This window comes from Ranitomeya imitator, chromosome 6 (assembly GCF_032444005.1).
Source record: "Ranitomeya imitator isolate aRanImi1 chromosome 6, aRanImi1.pri, whole genome shotgun sequence".
Lineage (NCBI taxonomy): Eukaryota > Metazoa > Chordata > Amphibia > Anura > Dendrobatidae > Ranitomeya > Ranitomeya imitator.
In genome coordinates this window covers 558083549-558105461 of record NC_091287.1, presented here as the reverse complement: position 1 = coordinate 558105461, position 21913 = coordinate 558083549, and the positions used below count along the sequence as shown (strand labels likewise).

Genomic DNA, 21913 nt, shown 5'->3' with positions numbered 1-21913 from the left:
GTTAGGCCTTGGAAGCCTGTCTGCGGTCACTCCTTCCACTAGACTTCCACTGACCATACACTGCTGCCCATGTACCCCTGGAACAAATTTAAAAGTGCCTACAGCCAGCCCAAGTTTGTTATGTTAGGCCTTCGAAGCCTGTCTGCGTCCCGTTCTTTCAACTACAACTACACTGACCAGGCCACTGATGGCCGTGTTCCCTTGGAACCAATTTTAACTTGCCTACAGCCAGCCCTATGTTATTATGTTAGGCCTTCGAAGCCTGTCTGCGGTCACTCCTTCCACTAGACTTCCACAGACCAGACCACTGCTGCCCGTGTACCCCTGGAACCAATTCAAAAGTGCCTACAGCCAGCCCAAGTTTGTTATGTTAGGCCTTGGAAGCCTGTCTGCGGTCACTCCTTCCACTAGACTTCCACTGACCAGACCACTGCTGCCCGTGTACCCCTGGAACCAATTTAAAAGTGCCTACAGCCAGCCCAAGTTTGTTATGTTAGGCCTTCGAAGCCTGTCTGCGGTCACGACTTCCACAGACCAGACCACTGCTGCCCGTGTACCCCTGGAACCAATTTAAAAGTGCCTACAGCCAGCCCAAGTTTGTTATGTTAGGCCTTGGAAGCCTGTCTGCGGTCACTCCTTCCACTAGACTTCCACTGACCAGACCACTGCTGCCCGTGTACCCCTGGAACCAATTTAAAAGTGCCTACAGCCAGCCCAAGTTTGTTATGTTAGGCCTTCGAAGCCTGTCTGCGGTCACTCCTTCCACTAGACTTCCACAGACCAGACCACTGCTGCCTGTGTACCCCTGGAACCAATTTAAAAGTGCCTACAGCCAGCCCAAGTTTGTTATGTTAGGCCTTGGAAGCCTGTCTGCGGTCACTCCTTCCACTAGACTTCCACTGACCAGACCACTGCTGCCCGTGTACCCCTGGAACCAATTTAAAAGTGCCTACAGCCAGCCCAAGTTTGTTATGTTAGGCCTTCGAAGCCTGTCTGCGTCCCGTTCTTTCAACTACAACTACACTGACCAGGCCACTGATGGCCGTGTTCCCTTGGAACCAATTTTAACTTGCCTACAGCCAGCCCTATGTTATTATGTTAGGCCTTCGAAGCCTGTCTGCGGTCACTCCTTCCACTAGACTTCCACAGACCAGACCACTGCTGCCCGTGTACCCCTGGAACCAATTTAAAAGTGCCTACAGCCAGCCCAAGTTTGTTATGTTAGGCCTTGGAAGCCTGTCTGCGGTCACTCCTTCCACTAGACTTCCACTGACCATACACTGCTGCCCATGTACCCCTGGAACAAATTTAAAAGTGCCTACAGCCAGCCCAAGTTTGTTATGTTAGGCCTTCGAAGCCTGTCTGCGTCCCGTTCTTTCAACTACAACTACACTGACCAGGCCACTGATGGCCGTGTTCCCTTGGAACCAATTTTAACTTGCCTACAGCCAGCCCTATGTTATTATGTTAGGCCTTCGAAGCCTGTCTGCGGTCACTCCTTCCACTAGACTTCCACAGACCAGACCACTGCTGCCCGTGTACCCCTGGAACCAATTTAAAAGTGCCTACAGCCAGCCCAAGTTTGTTATGTTAGGCCTTGGAAGCCTGTCTGCGGTCACTCCTTCCACTAGACTTCCACTGACCAGACCACTGCTGCCCGTGTACCCCTGGAACCAATTTAATAGTGCCTACAGCCAGCCCAAGTTTGTTATGTTAGGCCTTGGAAGCCTGTCTGCGGTCACTCCTTCCACTAGACTTCCACTGACCATACACTGCTGCCCATGTACCCCTGGAACAAATTTAAAAGTGCCTACAGCCAGCCCAAGTTTGTTATGTTAGGCCTTCGAAGCCTGTCTGCGTCCCGTTCTTTCAACTACAACTACACTGACCAGGCCACTGATGGCCGTGTTCCCTTGGAACCAATTTTAACTTGCCTACAGCCAGCCCTATGTTATTATGTTAGGCCTTCGAAGCCTGTCTGCGTCCCGTTCTTTCAACTACAACTACACTGACCAGGCCACTGATGGCCGTGTTCCCCTGGAACCAATTTTAACTTGCCTACAGCCAGCCCAATGTTAGGCCTTTGATGCCTGTCTGCCGTCACTCCTTCCACTAGGCCTCCACTGACCTGTCTATTGCTGCCCGTGTACCCCTTGAACCAACATCATTAAATATAAAAAAAATTAATTTGATTATAAAAAATAAGATCGTGTTGAGATCTCAAATGCAGACATTTTAACAATCAAAACAAACACACAACAAATATCTGGAACTGTACTACAAAGGTCCAACAGCTACAATTTCTTTCTCCTGCAAGAAGTTAACTGAAAGTTTTTTGGAGTTGTTAACACAGATATGGCATCCACCGAGTGTTGTCCTGTCGCGTCTCCTTTAAATTATTTCCAATAAGATGTTAAACTATTAATTTAATAAAATCAATAATTAAAAAAATAATTGAGTAAGTCAAAAGCACATTGCAAATAAACATTAATTACAAATCAAGAAGCATGGCGCGTCCAAGGGTGATTAGATACCGAATAAGAATATAATCACCCTCGGACGCGCAATGCTTATTTACAACAGCCTTCCTTCCTAAGAATCAGCCCTTCCGTGGTGTAGAGAGAGGTTGTGTTACACTCCAAGGTGTTCCCCAGGTTGCCTTTCCTGAGCTTCGTTCTTCTGGCTCTCGTTTAGTAGCTGTTGGAAACTACGCTGCATTAGGCCTACTAATTGTGTATGGGTGAAACAGTGGCGCATCTGCGGTCCCTCCTTCCACTAGGCCTCCACTGACCTGTCTACTGCGGCCCGTGTACCCCTTGAACCAACCTAATAAAATATTTAAAAAATTAATTTGATTATAAAAAATAAGATCGTGTTGAGATCTCAAATGCAGACATTTTAACAATCAAAACAAACACACAACAAATATCTGGAACTGTACTACAAAGGTCCAACAGCTACAATTTCTTTCTCCTGCAAGAAGTTAACTGAAAGTTTTTTGGAGTTGTTAACACAGATATGGCATCCACCGAGTGTTGTCCTGTCGCGTCTCCTTTAAATTATTTCCAATAAGATGTTAAACTATTAATTTAATAAAATCAATAATTAAAAAAATAATTGAGTAAGTCAAAAGCACATTGCAAATAAACATTAATTACAAATCAAGAAGCATGGCGCGTCCGAGGGTGAGTAGATACCGAATAAGAATATAATCACCCTCGGACGCGCAATGCTTATTTACAACAGCCTTCCTTCCTAAGAATCAGCCCTTTCGTGGTGTAGAGAGAGGTTGTGTTACACTCCAAGGTGTTCCCCGGGTTGCCCTTCATGAGCTTCGATCTTCCGGCTCTCGTTTAGTAGTTGGTGGAAACTACGCTGCATTAGGCCTACAAATTTGGTATGGGGTGTAGAGACAGGTTGTGTTACACTCCAAGGTTTTCACCAGGTTGCCTTTCCTGAGCTTCGATCTTCATGCTCTCGTTTAGTAGGTGTCGGAAAGTAGGCTGCATTAGGCCTACAAATTGGGTATGGGGTGGAGAGAGATGGTGTGTTACACTCCAAGGTGTTCCCCAGGTTTCCTTGCCATTGCTTCGGTCTTCCGACTCTCGTTTAGTAGTTGTAGAAAAGTACACAGCATTAGGCCTACAAAATGGGTATGGGGTGGAGAGAGATGGTGTGTTACACTCCAAGGTGTTCCCCAGGTTGCCTTTCCTGAGCTTCGATCTTCATGCTCTCGTTTAGTAGGTGTCGGAAAGTAGGCTGCATTAGGCCTACAAATTGGGTATGGGGTGGAGAGAGATGGTGTGTTACACTCCAAGGTGTTCCCCAGGTTTCCTTGCCATTGCTTCGGTCTTCCGACTCTCGTTTAGTAGTTGTAGAAAAGTACACAGCATTAGGCCTACAAAATGGGTATGGGGTGGAGAGAGATGGTGTGTTACACTCCAAGGTGTTCCCCAGGTTGCCTTTCCTGAGCTTCGATCTTCATGCTCTCGTTTAGTAGGTGTCGGAAAGTAGGCTGCATTAGGCCTAAAAAATGGGGAATGGGGTGGAGAGAGATGGTGTGTTACACTCCAAGGTGTTCCCCAGGTTTCCTTGCCATTGCTTCGGTCTTCCGACTCTCGTTTAGTAGTTGTAGAAAAGTACACTGCATTAGGCCTAAAAAATGGGTATGGGGTGGAGAGAGATGGTGTGTTACACTCCAAGGTGTTCCCCAGGTTGCCTTTCCTGAGCTTCGATCTTCATGCTCTCGTTTAGTAGGTGTCGGAAAGTAGGCTGCATTAGGCCTACAAATTGGGTATGGGGTGGAGAGAGATGGTGTGTTACACTCCAAGGTGTTCCCCAGGTTTCCTTGCCATTGCTTCGGTCTTCCGACTCTCGTTTAGTAGTTGTAGAAAAGTACACAGCATTAGGCCTACAAAATGGGTATGGGGTGGAGAGAGATGGTGTGTTACACTCCAAGGTGTTCCCCAGGTTGCCTTTCCTGAGCTTCTATCTTCAGGCTCTCATTAAATTGTGGTTAAATGGAACAACTGCATTTGGCGTACTAGTTGGTTTGGGGCCTACTATCGGTGTCTGCCACTCCTTGTTGTTCTCCTGGTTTCCTGTCCTGAAATACCATTTTCAGCCTCTCGTTAAGTAGTTGTTAATGTTAGACTGCATTTGGCCTACTAGTTGGGTTGGGGCCTACTATCGGTGTCTGCCACTCCTTGCTGTTCTCCTCCACTGAACAAAGCTGTGCCGCCTGTTTACTACGGTTGCCAATTTTGAACTGCATTTCGACTACTTACTGATTTGGCCCTACTCTCTGTGTCAGCCTCTCATTCCAGTTGTCCTCCACTGAAATGCCCCCTGGTTATTCCTGTGTTACCAATTTTGAACTGCATTTAGCCCACTTTCTTCTTTGGGCCTATATCTGTGTTTCCACTTCATCGTGCCCATTGCCCAGCCAGTGATAGATGAGTCTGCTGGTACATTGACCCATAACGCAACATTCCCCGTGCACGCTACACAACAACATTGTGACCCTGCTGAAAGTCAGGTTGCTCTTCCCGCATACCATACCACCTTACACGGGGACAAAGAGGAAGGTGCAGATGAAAGTGCAGGTTCCTTCATCAGGTGGGGGGAGGAATACTAGTTGGCGACGTCACTGGCACAGGGCCTCTCATAGTACGCAAAAGTGTTGCTGCCGGTGGGAGGCGCCCCCGCCGTGCAAACACACCGCTGTACTTTGAGGGGCCCTGTGCCAGTGCCAATGCCAACGAGTGGGCCCCCCCTGCTTGCTCAGGTTCACAGCACTTGCAAAGTTTAAATACTTACCTCTCCCTGCTCCACTGCCGTGACGTGGTCCAGATTTCCTGGGCCCACTAATTACTTGAACCAGCCCTACCCCCCACAACTTTAGCCAAATGACCCCCAATTTCAAATGCCTTCCAATTATTATAAGGTAAATTACGCTTGACAAGCTTCATTAAGAAGAATGGATGGTTTTGACATTAAAATGGGCACTCTAGGTGTTTTCCTGGCCCCCACTCACTGCCGACTATGCTGCCCCATTGACTTGCATTGGGTTTCGTGTTTCGGTCGATCCCGACTTTACGTCATAATCGGCCGATTTCACTCGACCCGACTTTGGACATAGTCGGGTTTCGCAAAACCCGGCTCGACTCTAAAAAGGTCAAGGTCGCTCAACTCTAGTAAATACATCAAAAATCAACATTAACCAATATGGCATTGACAAATGCACATGCAACCAACAAGACGCACACAAACATACCTGCAAGCAGAATCATAACGCAAGCATAACACATGAACAGGCGTAATATTGACAAAGGCATAATAAGGTGCAGCCACGTGAACACATAAGCACACAGCAGTACAAAAATACACACACACAGCCATCAGTCCTCCGGCTGGAGCTTGATGTCTTCACAGTGGCAGGCCTCAGGGTGGATCTGGACTGTAGCAGGGCACTGGCTGTTGCAGGACGACGGCAGGCCTCAGGTTGGATTCAGGTTTTAAAAGCTCTTGCTGTAGTCAGTACGGCATAAACAAATGCACACACACACACACAAAAATGGCAATATACTCACACTGTTGGAGTGTGTCTGGTCCTTGCTGCCAGGCTGGGGTCTTGCTGCCAGGCTGGGGTCTTGCTGCCAGGCTGGGGTCTTGGTGTCCGGCTGGGGTCTTGGTGTCCGGCTGGGCTCTTGGTGTCCGGCTGGGCTCTTGGTGTCCAGGCTGGGCTCTTGGTGTCCAGGCTGGGCTCTTGGTGTCCAGGCTGGGCTCTTGGTGTCCAGGCTGGGCTCTTGGTGTCCAGGCTGGGCTCTTGGTGTCCAGGCTGGGCTCTTGGTGTCTAGGCTGGGCTCTTGGTGTCCGGCTGGGCTCTTGGTGTCCAGGCTGGGCTCTTGGTGTCCGGCTGGGCTCTTGGTGTCCAGGCTGGGCTCTTGGTGTCCGGCTGGGCTCTTGGTGTCCGGCTGGCTGGAGGCTTCTTCTTGTCTCTGGGTCTTGCTGGCATATGTGGGGGTTGAAGGCCCAGAACAGGTTTATATAGATTTGGGGATGTCTGGCCATTTAGATAAAAAATCCTGTTTCTGAGCATGCTCAATAGAAAAAAACGTATTGCAGCGCTGCATTGCGTCGTACGACGTGTCTCGACGCATCCGTCGCTCATAGACTTTCATTGTAGCAAAAGATGTATGCCGACGGATGCGCCGAGACACGTTTTATTGTCGGAGCCAAAAAACATTACAATCTACGTTTTTCCAGACGACGTTTCGCCTCTTTTCGACGCATCCGCCGAAAGACGTATACCGACGAATGCCAATTCGTCGCAATGCGTCGCCAATACAAGTTTATGGGGAAAAAACGCATGCAGCAAAATATTTTGCTGCATGCGTTTTTTCGGCAAAACGACGCATTTTAACGTATTGCAGTTAACGCTAGTGTGAAAGTAGCCTTAAATGTAAGATTAAATTTTAATCCAATAATCAAGAATAAAACCATTTGAATAAATAAATTAATACTACTCCAACTCATTACCAAATCCACCCAAAGTCAACGGGAGATTCTCCCTCAAATAAACGACACAACAGTTTAACACATTAAAGAGCAAAGCTTAAGGGAGGGAGGGTGGGGTCTTCTATCTTCGTCAGGTGACTGAGAGACAGCTGATGGAACAGCTGATTTTATAGAGGGAATTCTTCCCGCACTTTCTGAATAAACCAATCAGAACCCTTAGAAAGTGCGGGACTAAACCTGTCAAAACCAGGCAGAACCTGCTTGCGCAATAGCGCAGCTTACTAGTTAAATTAACCCTTTCATTAAAAGCTTCAGTACCGCATAAAAACCTATTAGAACATACATATAGGAACATGTATAAAAAACCAGAGGGGAGATACCGGGAGAGGCTGTGTTATCATGCGACCCCCTTCATATTCTTCGAAGGGGGGGTGTCCATGGTAACACAAGCCCCATTAAAACCCCAATAAAGACACGTGATACAATAGATAAATGTTGGAAGAAAATGGCCGTGGCATTTATTTTGAGTTACATGTAAGATTAAATTTTAATCCAATAATCAAGAATAAAACCATTTGAATAAATAAATTAATAGTACTCCAACTCATTACCAAATCCACCCGAATTCATCGGGCGATTCTCCCAAACGCCTCGCCTGAAGAAGGAGAGGCCCCCCCAAAACGCCAGAGCCACTTCTCAATAATGGACTGAAAATCCAAATTCAGAATATCCAGCCCCACATCAGATAAGTGAACCAGATCCCCCCTGTACATGCCCGGGATGACTTCCTCCAGATCTAAATGCTTGAAAGAAAAACTTTCGGTTAAAGACATAAATTTTTCCATATTCCTGTTGACTCTTTTACGAATTTTTTCCAAAAAAAACCATGCTGTTACTAATCCATAAAAATCTTGGTATAATTTCGGAAAAAACTAAAGTGGAATTAAAAAATTCAGTTTTTAAAATGGAGATATCCCTCCTCATCAAAGCAATTAGATTAAGGGTGCAAATTTTGCCCAAGTCGTTGCCACCCAAATGCAATATTATTAAGTCCGGACTAGGCCACATCATCTTCAATCTTCGCATGTCCTCTATCAGATTCTTCCATCGCATTCCACACCTGCAAAACCAAAAAACTTGAAGAAAAGAAGTATTAAAAGAAAGATTTGCTGAATAAGATCTCACACTCGCCCTTTTTTCAGCCCATAAGACATAAGAATGCCCGATGATCCATAATAATACACCTAAAAAATGAACCATATGTTAAGAAGTATACAAATCAGGGCGAACATAAAGTTTAAATCTGTTCGATTCCCATCTGCCTATACTTTTTATTCTGCTATCCTGAAGGCACATTCTGGCAGCTTCCGTTGCCGCACCAATACGAAAAGAATGGGATGAAATTTTTTGGTCTGGTATATTCAACACTTTTAAACATTTTTTAAGAATAAAATTGAATTGAAAAATTGTCGCAGGGTCCCCATTAAGATGAATAAAAAATGGGCCATTGACTTTAGGCCTTAATAAAACCCATCTCCTAGTATTGGAAATGGGACATATCACTTTATCCGAGATAGCATTCAGACGTAATGAGGAGCCTCTACCCATCTGGTCTGTTTTAGATTTTCTAATAAACAACATGACATGCGAGTCAAAGATTTTAACATCTTCAAAAAACAGACCAGAAGGAAAAGACTTTTTTTTAGATACAATTTTGCTTACCCGTAGGGCGGCAAAAAAGCTAGAGAAAAAGCTGTGGAAAAAAGGCAGGATTCAAATTCATTAATACAAACCGAGGAAAGACATGAGCAAAGGTCTTTGAGCAAATGAAAATAAATAGGGCGACGGTCGTCGGGTTTAAAATGAGCCTTTTTAAAGCCTTTTAAAAACTGCCGAACATGAAATATATCCGACATTGGTTTTCCACCTCGCATTTTAAGGAAAAATGAAACTCCCGCAACGTTCTTTGACAAGGCCGAAAAAGATAAACCTTTGCCCACCAGATGCTCCAAAAAACTAAGTGCCATCCCCACGCTACAGTTCCCCTGAGGATGATTCTTAACTGAACAAAAATCGATCCAAAGCTTCCATGCTGCCGAATAATCGGCCCATGTTCTATCAGCCAAGGATTTAGCAATGAAGTGAGAAATTAATCCTGAATTACATTTCAAATCCATTTCGGGCAGAAAGCTCTGTATTCTTCTACTTTCAAGGACTCCCTCTTGAGTAGAAACAGCTGGCGGTGACAAACAGATGCAGCATTACTATTACTGCCTTTAGAGGAAAAAGAGGCCTTTATCCAAATATTAAAGTCCAAGCAAAGAAAAACAATATGCCTGATAATCTTAGCGGCCCATTTATTTTTTGATGAAAGGGTATTCAATGCAAAGACCAAACCCTGATTATCAGATGAAAACAAAATTCGTTTGTTTATGAGAAAATTGCCCCATAGCTGCAAAAATAAAAATATCGAGAATAAATCTAGAACTGTCTGGTTATTTAAAACCCTGTCCTCCTGCCAAAAAGACGGCCAAGGCTCAGAAGCCCAAGATGAAACAAATGATATGCCAAATCCAAATTCTCTGTCCGAGTAAAAATATAAACTAAGTTCATCTGCTGACACGAATGCAGTCTGCCACATAGTCTTACCATTAAAACTAGATAGAAATTTCTACCAGACCTTTAAGTCATCTTTTAACGCCTTACCCAAACGTATATCAGACTTAGGAGAAGAATAACCAGCTGTAGCTTCATAAAGACCTCTAGAGAACACCCTACCTATGGGGATAATTCTTAACGCAAAATTTAAAAGACCTAGCAAAGACTGCAATTCTTTTAGCGTAACTTTCTCTAAAATCAAACAACGAGAAATCACAGCTTGTAATTTAGACAGCTTCTCAGGAGGTAAAGAACAACACATACTTTGAGAGTCTATTACAATACCTAAAAACTCAAGCGAGGTACAAGGAGGTACAGGTTTGTCCTTGGCAATGGGAACGCCAAAGTGATCACATAATTCCAAAAACCTACCCAACATAGACTGACAAATACCCGAATCTAAAGGACCGATAAACCAAAAATTGTCAAGGTAGTGCAACATACCATCACCTAAAAACTCAAACTCCACTACCCATTGAAGAAACGTAGAAAAGGATTCAAAATAAAAACATAAAAGGGAAAAACCCATTGGGAGACATTTATCAAAAAAGAATTTATTTTGAAAAGAAAAACCAAGGGAGCTGAACCCGTCCGGATTGACTGGTAAAATCCTAAATGTAGACTTTATATCCGATTTTGCCATAAGGGCATCGTGACCAAATTTACGTAGTAAGTCTAATGCAACGTCAAAAGAAGTATATTGAACCGAACAATTATAATTAACCACTTCATCATTTAGAGACGCACCCTTAGGGTACGATAAATGATGAATGAGTCTAAAATACCCGCTGTCCTTCTTAGGAACTACACCTAGTGGTGAAATCCTAAAGTTCTCGAATGGGGGAGTATGAAACGGACCAGCAACCCTACCCAATTCTAATTCTGCTTTGATTTTCTCCTCCACGATGTGTGGAAATTCAAGTGCAGACGGCAAATTAACCATAGACCTACAGCCTATACCCGAAAATGGGGGTACAAAAAATCCTTTTAAAAAACCATTAAACAGTAGAGAACTACTCTCCTGATCTGGATAGATTTTTAGCCATGGGGCCATTTTTTTTCCAGAATCACTGGAGTCATTGCTTTTAGAAAAGGATTCTCTACTGTTAATGTGCTGGCTACTTTGCATCTGTTTTTTAAAACATTTTGCCATTGGATGAGCGCCACCACAGAAGGAGCATTCATGCCGAAACCTACAATTCTGGGCCCATTTACATGTTGATTCATTAAATGTGAAACACACACCCTTTTTTATCGTGGGGTTAGAAGTCTGTCTATGTGATGGGAACCTCTGAGGTAACATTAGATTTATCCATAGCCCGACATCCTTCGTACCCCAAGATAAATTAGGGAACATCGATAATTTCTGCCTGAATGCCTCGTCATAAAGCAACCAGGCCATGCCTGTTATGAAAGGCAATTCAGTATCACAATGGACACGGAGGTCAGAGCACATACAGTGATCTGACAATAACCCAAAATAATAGAACGAGCTCTGAGACGTGGGAACTCTGCAGACCGCAATCCCTAATCCTCTCCAAACAACACTAGAGGCAGCCGTGGATTGCGCCTAACTCTGCCTATGCAACTCGGCACAGCCTGAGAAACTAACTAGCCTGAAGATAGAAAATAAGCCTACCTTGCCTCAGAGAAATACCCCAAAGGAAAAGGCAGCCCCCCACATATAATGACTGTGAGTTAAGATGAAAAGACAAACGTAGGGATGAAATAGAGCAGGTTCTGCCTGGTTTTGACAGGTTTATTCCCGCACTTTCTAAGCTGCAATAGCGCAGCTTAGTAGTTAAATTAACCCTTTCATTAAAAGCTTCAGTACCTCATAAAAACCTATTAGAACATGTATACCGGAACATGTATAAAAAAAACAGATGGGAGATACGGGGAGAGGCTGTGTTATCATGCGACCCCCTTCATATTCTTCGAAGGGGGGGCGTCCATTATATTTATATATCACCACTATAGTATAGAAAAGGGCACAAAACCAAAGCAAACTTCATTTTATTTAGAGAAGCAAACATAATAAAAGTATATTTGTTCTTATTCCTCTGCTTTACAGCGATCGCATAGCTGCGTTTCTCCATCTTCATCATTCCCGCTTTGTGAATCAGTATCGGAGCTGGGGAGAAAAGAAGAATGTGCTCAATATTGCCCAGTGCAGATAGTGAATGTGTCTGGTGTGGCACCTCGGCGACATTGTCACCTCCTAAATTATTATACATTCTATACTATAGTCGAAGAAGCCGAGTCAGATCACAATAGAAGATAGCAATGGAGATCAGAGTTGAGGGGTGTACAAACATTTGCTATGTGGAGTCCATTTTATTTTATAAAAATGTAATGTCTACCCCCTCTACACAGCAATGTTTCCACACACTAATTCTTATCTCCTTTGTTATCCGGGAGCATCTGAGAGGTCTGTGCCTGCAATCAGAAGGGTCTAGTGCAGACAGCCGGGCTGTGGAGATGTGCAAGGTTTTGGCCAACTGATTTTCTTCATTACCTCTCTTACCACCTCCTGCCGCTCCTGTCAGTGAACAACCCTAATGTATTCTGTGCTGATAGGCTGTGTACCTTCAGAGCAAAATCCATGTATTCCTGCCCAAGATGGCTGATCTAGAAGTTGCTCAGTGTTCATTGTCACTTTTTTATCGAAGGGCGGCTTTAGTCACCTGAACGACACCGCTGCTCAACAAGGCTTCGTGCAGGACCTTCAATGATGTTGGAGATCAACTGATCTGAGTGTTCAAGGTCCTGACGTACTGCAGGAAGCCTCGGTCAGCGGTGGCAGCATTCGGGGGTTTAACCCTTTCAACGCTCCGGTAGATGATATGTGGTGAACTGTCATATATACCGGAGTGTGGTACAAACCTCCTCACAGTGCTAATGCAGTGTTCCCCAGCCAGTGGGCTAATTAAATACAGGTCCTTCTCAAAAAATTAGCATATAGTGTTAAATTTCATTATTTACCATAATGTAATGATTACAATTAAACTTTCATATATTATAGATTCATTATCCACCAACTGAAATTTGTCAGGTATTTTATTGTTTTAATACTGATGATTTTGGCATACAACTCCTGATAACCCAAAAAACCTGTCTCAATAAATTAGCATATTTCACCCATCCAATCAAATAAAAGTGTTTTTTAATAACAAACAAAAAAACCATCAAATAATAATGTTCAGTTATGCACTCAATACTTGGTCGGGAATCCTTTGGCAGAAATGACTGCTTCAATGCGGCGTGGCATGGAGGCAATCAGCCTGTGACACTGCTGAGATGTTATGGAGGCCCAGGATGCTTCAATAGCGGCCTTAAGCTCATCCAGAGTGTTGGGTCTTGCGTCTCTCAACTTTCTCTTCACAATATCCCACAGATTCTCTATGGGGTTCAGGTCAGGAGAGTTGGCAGGCCAATTGAGCACAGTAATACCATGGTCAGTAAACCATTTACCAGTGGTTTTGGCACTGTGAGCAGGTGCCAGGTCGTGCTGAAAAATGAAATCTTCATCTCCATAAAGCATTTCAGCCGATGGAAGCATGAAGTGCTCCAAAATCTCCTGATAGCTAGCTGCATTGACCCTGCCCTTGATGAAACACAGTGGACCAACACCAGCAGCTGACATGGCACCCCACACCATCACTGACTGTGGGTACTTGACACTGGACTTCAGGCATTTTGGCATTTCCTTCTCCCCAGTCTTCCTCCAGACTCTGGCACCTTGATTTCCGAATGACATGCAAACAGTCCAGTGCTGCTTCTCTGTAGCCCAGGTCAGGCGCCTCTGCCGCTGTTTATGGTTCAAAAGTGGCTTTACCTGGGGAATGCGGCACCTGTAGCCCATTTCCTACACACGCCTGTGCACGGTGGCTCTGGATGTTTCCACACCAGACTCAGTCCACTGCTTCCTCAGGTTCCCCAAGGTCTGGAATCGGTCCTTCTCCACAATCTTCCTCAGGGTCCGGTCTCCTCTTCTCGTTGTACAGCGTTTTCTGCCACATTGTTTCCTTCCAACAGACTTACCATTGAGGTGCCTTGATACAGCACTCTGGGAACAGCCTATTTGTTGAGAAATTTCTTTCTGGGTCTTACCCTCTTGCTTGAGGGTGTCAATGATGGCCTTCTTGACATCTGTCAGGTCGCTAGTCTTACCCATGATGGGGGTTTTGAGTAATGAACCAGGCAGGGAGTTTATAAAAGCCTCAGGTATCTTTTGCATGTGTTTAGAGTTAATTAGTTGATTCAGAAGATTAGGGTAATAGGTCATTTAGAGAACCTTTTCTTGATATGCTAATTTATTGAGACAGGATTTTTGGGTTATCAGGAGTTGCATGCCAAAATCATCAGTATTAAAACAATAAAAGACCTGACAAATTTCAGTTGGTGGATAATGAATCTATAATATATGAAAGTTTAATTGTAATCATTACATTATGGTAAATAATGAAATTTAACACTATATGCTAATTTTTTGAGAAGGACCTGTATTGGCTGCATGATGGCCTCAGTCGAACAAACCAACCCTGCATGATGTGAGGGACCATCGTTTAGTGTCCGGTGCGTGGCTGTGCACAATTGTACCGATAGTGGCTCATCACCAACTGCTGAGCGACAGTTGCTTAATGGTGGTGTGTAATGGCGCCTGATGCTAAAATCTCATGGACAATCGAGGTGCTAGATGTGGGTGATCACACGATAAATCCTCCCTTGTAAAAGGACTTTCACAGGACTCTGCACCTACACTTTTATCTGGTTGGCTTCATCCTGTTTCTCCAGGGCATCGATTATTATGTTTAGAATTCTGTACACACGCCGACTTCTGACCTACAGAAAGAGTGATGTGATTGAGGATGGAGAACAAATGGGAACGTGGATAAATGTGGGCAGGACATTACCTGTATGGTAAACACCTCTTCCTCACCGGAACACTTCTTTACTTGTTCACCGTTTTCCACAGGAACCCAATGCGAAATGCTATTGAATATTGCATGTGACACCACGGCCTCATGCTCTTTTAGGATTCCATCCACCTCTTTTTTCAGTCACAGGAACCAATGATTGTTGAGGAGAAACTTTGGACAAGTCATAATTGGAGTGTGCAGAACCCTAGAAAAAAATAGACATCTTAATAAGGACTAGGAATCTGAGTCAATTTGAATTGTACATCAATCGCCATTGTGAAGCTTCTCCGTAAACCGTGCTATAAATTATATGAAGCATGCTCATCAATATATGTAAGTCCTAAATGAATGGGATTCTTCAGAGAGAACTACACAATTATATCTCCGTGGCTGATGCATACAGCCACTAGGTCTTTAACAGGGTTAGAGTACAGACTCTCACACAAATTTTAAGACCCCCATCGCCTTGCTGAGACTTGGGGTTCCAGAGAGATTCGCCTAAAACTGGGACCCCATCTATCCAAAATGCTTCCAATGCATGAGAAAAAACATGCCCAAACTCTGAGGTCACCACTCTGTGGTTGTAAGTCCTGAAAACGAGCCCTTTTAGGGGAAGAAAGCCCAGGGTCTGCCCTTCAAATAGACATCAAAACCGGGTTACTGATTTATGCATTTACAGTTTGTCTCCCAGCGATCTTTCTTCACAGGCAGTGTGAAAGCAAGTAAAGACATGCCCCATAGGCAAATCCTCACCTCCGCTTCCTCCTCTAGATGGCCAGTGCTGTCACTGCTCAAGTCTAAGACCTCACCCCTTAAAGAAATAGAACAAGAAATGATATTGAAGCAAGCAGACAATAAAGTATTTGAAGTGATATTGAAGCAAGCAGACATTAAAGTATTTGAAGACTAGTCACTGCAAGTAAGAGTGGAAACACTACAGGCTGAGCCATCTACATTCAAGGTGTAGTGCAGTGTTTCCCAACTCCGTTCCTCCAGAGCCACCAACAGGGCACGTTTTCAGGATTTCCTTAGTGTTGCCCAGGTGATGGAATTATTACCTGTCCAGGTGATTCAATCATCACCTCTACAATTCTAAGGAAAACCTGAAAACATGAGCCGTTAGTGGCTTTTGAGGACCGGAATTCTCACAGCAGGAGGCCCGGTCCATGTAAATTACCATATCGTGAGTTGGGTAACAGCAGCCCATTTCCCCTTGTTCCTTCCTGGCCTTAAAACGAGGGTGGAAAAAATCAAAGTCCTAAATGAATGGCATTCTCCATAGGGAGCAAATCAATCATATCTCCATGGCGGTGTCAGGTGGCCACAATATCTTTCAGAGGGTGAGAACACGGGGTCTCACCAACATTTTATGACTCCTCTCTACTTCCTACCACTTAGTTAACAGAATATCGTTCATTTTGACTGAAATTAAAGTGAAATGCTGCATTGAATCAAGAACAACTAACATTATGCGGAAAAAAAGCATGCCACTGTTTTTCTGGTGAGATTCTCTATAAGATTGACATATCACACACTTGGGGAAAGTTTTATACTCCCCTAACCCCCCCCCCCTCCCCCCCGACATTTTCATTTTTTGGCGGATAGCTCTGCAGCCTAACTGCACAGCCTCTAGCTGTTTTAGGGGTTGGAAGCCAAGTAAATTCCTCAGATTTTAAGACCTGTTTCGTCTGGCTGTGACTTGCGGTTCCGGAGAAACTAGGCCGTGGTTCTGAGAGCCACCACTCCCGTGCCATAAGCACCAGACATTCGCCCTTCCCAGAGTGGACCGCTGACAGTCTATTTTTCAAATAGACACTGAGAGCCCGTTGCTGGGACTTGTGGTTCCGGAGAAGCGTACCTGGAACTGCAAGAACTCCCCTTCCATCCGATTGACAGTATCGAGAGATGAATAACGAGGGGGATGAGCATCTCTTACCCAGCACCACCCATGGGGAATGATATTGAAAGGGAGCCCACGATCTCGGCCCCTGTTGTACGGTACCCCAAGTTACAGCTGGGTGAGGATGGTCTTAAAATTTGTGGCAGAGTCTGTGCTCTCATGCTCTGAAAGATTTAGTTTCTGAGTAGGTCAGCCACGGAGATATCATTGTTTAAAGGCACTCTGCCAGCAGGTTTTTACTATGAAGGCAACAAGTAAACTTGAAATCTCTTGCTCTGCAGTGCTTTCATTTTTGTTAACTTTATTTTACATCTTTTCAATTTAGTGATATAACATTGTTGAAACCAAAGGCACTTGTCAATTTCAATAGAAAGCCTGGGGTGGGGGGAGAGGCACCTTTCTCAAATCTTCTGCTTTGTTGAATGTACAGAAACATTTAGGGTAAGTTCACACAGGGCGTTTTTGCATCTTGGCAGGAAAGAAGCTGCGTCAAAAACGCAGGTTTAGGTGCCTTTTTGGTGCTTTTTTTTGTTGCGTATTTGATGCGTCTTTGGTGCTTTTTTTAGTGTGTTTTTTTTTTTCTATTTGTCCAGGCTAATGTCCTTGGATTTTCAGCAGCAAAAATGCAGCAAATAATGTTACCTGCATTTTTTTTCAACACCTATTCAAGTCAATGGGTGAAAAAACGCAGCAAAAAGGCTGAAAGAAGTGACATGCTCTCTGTCCAAAAAGCGCAGTAAAGCACAAAATACCGATCAAACAAAACACCAATGTGTGTGCATGAGATTTCAGAAATCTCATAGGCTTTGCTGGTACTGTAAAAAGCAACTGAGAATTAGTATAAAAATGCAGCAAAAACGCAATGTGTGAACTTACCCTTATTGAGAGTCCTCAGCGGTTGATGCCTTTTAATGGGTAACTGAAAAGATGGTAAAGTCCAAGGACTTCATCAGCCTTTATTATTATTATTAGAAGCAGAGAACCAGCAGAGGGCGCCTCTTATGAACTCAAGCCTGGGAGCTTTCTAGGAAAGTTCCCACGATCTAGGAACAACCAGCAGAGGGCGCCTCACCGCAAATGAAGGTAAATATAGGTCAATGACCTACTTTACCTTCATTCTACGGGGTTTTGCAGCAAGGAGCAGCGCTGCATTAGCTGAACTCCTTGCTGCAAAATATTTTAACCCCTTCAGATGGATTTACATCGTGGGACTTTACAGATCTTCGGAAGGTAAGGATATTTTTTTACAGATCGATGGTCTTCAGTGAGTGGATTGAGCGTAGAATAAAATATTACAACAACCTTTGTGATTTTTGCATTAAAATACGTTTTAATAATGTGTTTGTGTATTTTTTAACCCTTTACTACTATTGGATTAATAATGGATAGGTGTCATAATTGACGCCTCTCCATTCGCCTCTCCATTCGCCTCTCCATTATTAATTTAGCTTAATGTCACCTTATAATAGCAAGTTGACATTAACCCTTCATTACCCCATATCCCACCGCTACACGGGAATGGGAAGAGAGTGGCCAAGTGCCAGAATAGGCGCATCTTCCAGATGTGACTTTGCTGGGGGCAGGTGTTTTTAGCCAGGGGGGGGCAATAACCGTGGACCCTCTCCAGGCTATTAATATCTGCCCTCAGTCACTGGCTTTACTACTCTGGCGGAGAAAATTGCGCGGGAGCCCACACCAATTTTTTCCGCCATTTAACCCTTTAATTTAATAGCTACAGCGCCCAAATTTTGCATATACACACAACTAACATTAGTAGTGTGGATTATGCAAAAAAAATGGGGATATGAGATGGTTTACTGTATGTAACCATGTCTCATATCATGTCGGGTTTAGGAAGGAGATAGCAAAGCCGGTAATTGAATTACCGGCTTTAAAGCTATCTAGCGCTGTATGAAGTAATAATATATATACATATGTGTCTACTGATATATATATATATATATATATTTTTTACACATGGATCCCTTGTATAGCGTATGTCGGTTTTGCAAGCCTGTGAGAAAAACACGCAGTACGGATGCCATACGGATTACATACTGAGGATACCATGCGCAAAATACGCTGACACACCCTGCCTACGGAGGAGCTACGGACCACTTTTTTGGGGACTTTTCAGCGTATTACGGCCGTCATATACGGACCGTATTGTCTTACGCTGAATGTGACTCCAGCCTTACTTTCAGAAAACAGGACAAGCTAGAGGAGGTGGTTACTTACAGTCATATGGTGTACTTCTCCTGGTCTTTGTCCGTGCTTCAGCACTAGGAGGCACTCCAGGTAATTAAGGATTTGCTGTTGTTGTTCTTTAGCTATGCTCCCTGCACGAATCTTTCTGATACACATCAAAACTCCGGTTTGGCGACATCCAGAATTTTCTGAGCCTCCGCTGCTATCATTATTAGTGTATTCAATGCTTTATATCTAAGAAAAAAATTAAAACATATTTAGTGAGGTCATCTGAAAACCCGGAGGTGGATTAAGTATTTATTGTTATTAAATACACACAAATCATAATAGCTCATAACTCACCTTTTGCCAAAAACCTCCTTTGAAATCCCTTTGGACAGCCTAGTCTGGAGGTCTTTGGTCACACCTTTGAATATTATGAAGGAATTGTACAAATCCTGATTCTCATGTGCCAGGTTGGATGCCCTGAGTTGATGGTGGACAAACCTCTTCAGATGCTTAAGTAATTGAATACTGTCTGGGATATGAGCTTCAAATCCTGTAGCTTGGTAAAAAAATGAGATAGCCCTCTCGATGTCTAGCACGAAGTTCAAGGTCACATGTTCTGGGTCCATATAGTAAAGGAATCTTGCAGCGTTCTCAACCTCTTGCTTGTAGTTTTGAACACACAGGGTCTTTTGTAAATAATCAGCAAACCTTTGCAGAATAGGATCACTTAGCGAATGACGCTTATAAAGACCTGCAGTCTTTATCTTTTTCCTGACATCAGTTGACCATTTTGTCCACAGAATTCTATAATTTTGGAGGAAAGAACAGCAAGCCAGCGTTGAGATATTTTAGCAACCATAAGAAGCCATGAAAATATATTGCCCATAAACTAACTTCTGTGTTCGCGAATCCAAGGTACTGGGTCCCTCTTCATCCTCATTTTCCATTGCTGAAGAGTCGTCTGTTTCTTCTGCGAGATCCACAGATGCTTGTCCCGGGTCCACACAAGTAGGTATGTCCACAGGTGCTTGTCCCGAGTCCGCACAGGTAGGTATGTCCACAGGTGCTTTTCCTGGGTCTGCACAGGTAGGTATGTCCGCAGACACATCTTCAGAAGCCTCGACTGGATCAGCAATGTTGCTGTCACAGGATTTGCTGGAAGAGATTGTTAGCAGTTTATCATTTACAAGACATTAGAAGATAAAAAAAACTTGGGTGTGTATCCTTCTCATGTACATACACTGTCTTCCTGGAGCAGAACAATATTGTATCATACAATTAGGTTCTGTAGAAGGACGTAGATCTGGGAATTTATTATGATGGAAAATATAGGCTGAACTGGATGGACAAATGTCTTTTTTCGGCCTTACTAACTATGTTACTATGTTACACTGCAACAGGTACCAGGGGTGAGTGAATCAACATGCACAGCTGCATAAAGCTAAGAAAATTCCCCCCACCCCCAATTTATATTATATCTCTCTGACTTAGATACTCCCAATAGGCTCGTCATTCTCCAATCTGTCACCAAAGTCTTCAGGGTCCATAGGGGGTGGGGATCCCGCCACACCATAGGGACTGACAGTTGGCGCCTCTTGGAGCATCCTGTAAAATGATAAACACACACTAGGACGCATATAATTCCTGTGTATATACACCGAAATAGGTGCCAGGGATGAGTGAGGCCAAGAGCACATATATTCTAACCTCAAGCTCTCTTGGATATTGCGTTCTCTATCCTGCCAGTCATCCATACGGGCTGGAATTTCCTCCGTAGGTGCTTGCTCAGTACTGGTGGAAGGTGTCTGTGTCTCTACATCTTGGACAGTCCTGTAAATTATAAAAAGCCAATTGATTACCGGACAAGTAGACATTCGAGGCATAGGTGGACAAATGGGGGACATACCTGGCCATTGGCTTGTTTAACACAAGGAATCCTCTATTCTCCAGGAAAGGAACCACGTTCTCTACGGACCCAAGAGACATGTCTTCATAGTTGATGGTCTCTCCCTTTGATGCAATTTTCATGAGGTTATGCCTGACGGTTGCCAAAGTAGATTTTCTCTGGTCATCCGTGTCAAACCTACCACACCGCCGCTTGAGATGTTTGGCGAGTATGGTTGTTACTCTGTGGCAGTTGGGACAGGGCATGGGCATCCTAGACAACCTATTAAAATAGAAATGCAAGGTTTGTAATGCAGGGTTGGAATTATAAAGGCGAAGTCACATTTGTGATGTGAATTTGCACCTTAAAATTTGGTGTGAATTTACAGTCTACTAATGGCCACTGCTTCACTCTCCCCAGGTCAAGGCACTCTCCATCTCCTCCTTCATAGCTGATCATGTGACCAGCACCGCCAGAACTCGTGGAAAGTGCAGCAGCAGCATGTCCCCCTGTCCCTTGTAACCGAGTCCCTGATTCCTGGCTGCCCCTTTTGAGAGACAGCAGAGGTCCTTCCTGAGTATTTATCACCTTTAATAGACATACATGTACCAGAACAGATGAGACCTACACATTTGGATTATAATTGCGATTACGGCCCTGCTTCTCCAGAACCGCAAGTCGCAGCAACCCGAGCCATAACAGTCAATTGGCTCCCTATGCAGAATGGCATTCATTTAGGACTTTGAAATTCTTACATCCTCGGCAATAAACAAGAGGAATGGGAGGCAGCTACCCAGACTAGCTACGATATGTGGTTCCAGAGAAATTGACCCAAAACAGTGACACCGCTTACCAAACACTTTCCAATGTTTTACCTTTGAAAGGGATCTTTCATCAGGCTTTTGCTACCTCATCTGAGAGCAGCATAATGTAGGCAGAGAGACTCGGAATTCAATGAGAAATCACTCAGGTTGGCAGCTACGGCCCGTTCTGACATAAAGTTTTTATAAACAGAAAAGCAGAATGGAAGAGCTGTCCCTCCCCCACACCAGGCTCTTAATAGAGAGATTTTTAGGGCAGACACAAGTGCCTCTGGTCAGACACTGTTAAATCACTAAAGGTACCTTCACACTGAACAACATTACATTGATAGCGATCCGTGACATTGCAGCGTCCTGGATAGCGATCTCGTGTTTGACAGGCAGCAGTGATCAGGATCCTGCTGTGACATCGCTGGTCGGAGCTAGAAGGCCAGAACTTTATTTCGTCGCTGAATCTCCCGCTGACATCGCTGAATCGGCGTGTGTGACGCCGATCCAGCGATGTATTCAC

At 44.1% G+C, this 21913-nt stretch overlaps 1 long non-coding RNA gene across 1 annotated transcript; it reads right to left on the bottom strand.

Moving 5' to 3' along the window:
• Positions 1-11696: 11696 nt before the first annotated feature.
• On the bottom strand, positions 11697-19193 carry LOC138641525 (uncharacterized). The gene is made up of 5 exons (XR_011313903.1): positions 19051-19193; positions 18739-18942; positions 14595-14805; positions 14441-14523; positions 11697-11812 (listed from the first exon to the last, which is right to left on the bottom strand). It is a non-coding gene; the product is annotated as an uncharacterized lncRNA (long non-coding RNA).
• Positions 19194-21913: the final 2720 nt, after the last annotated feature.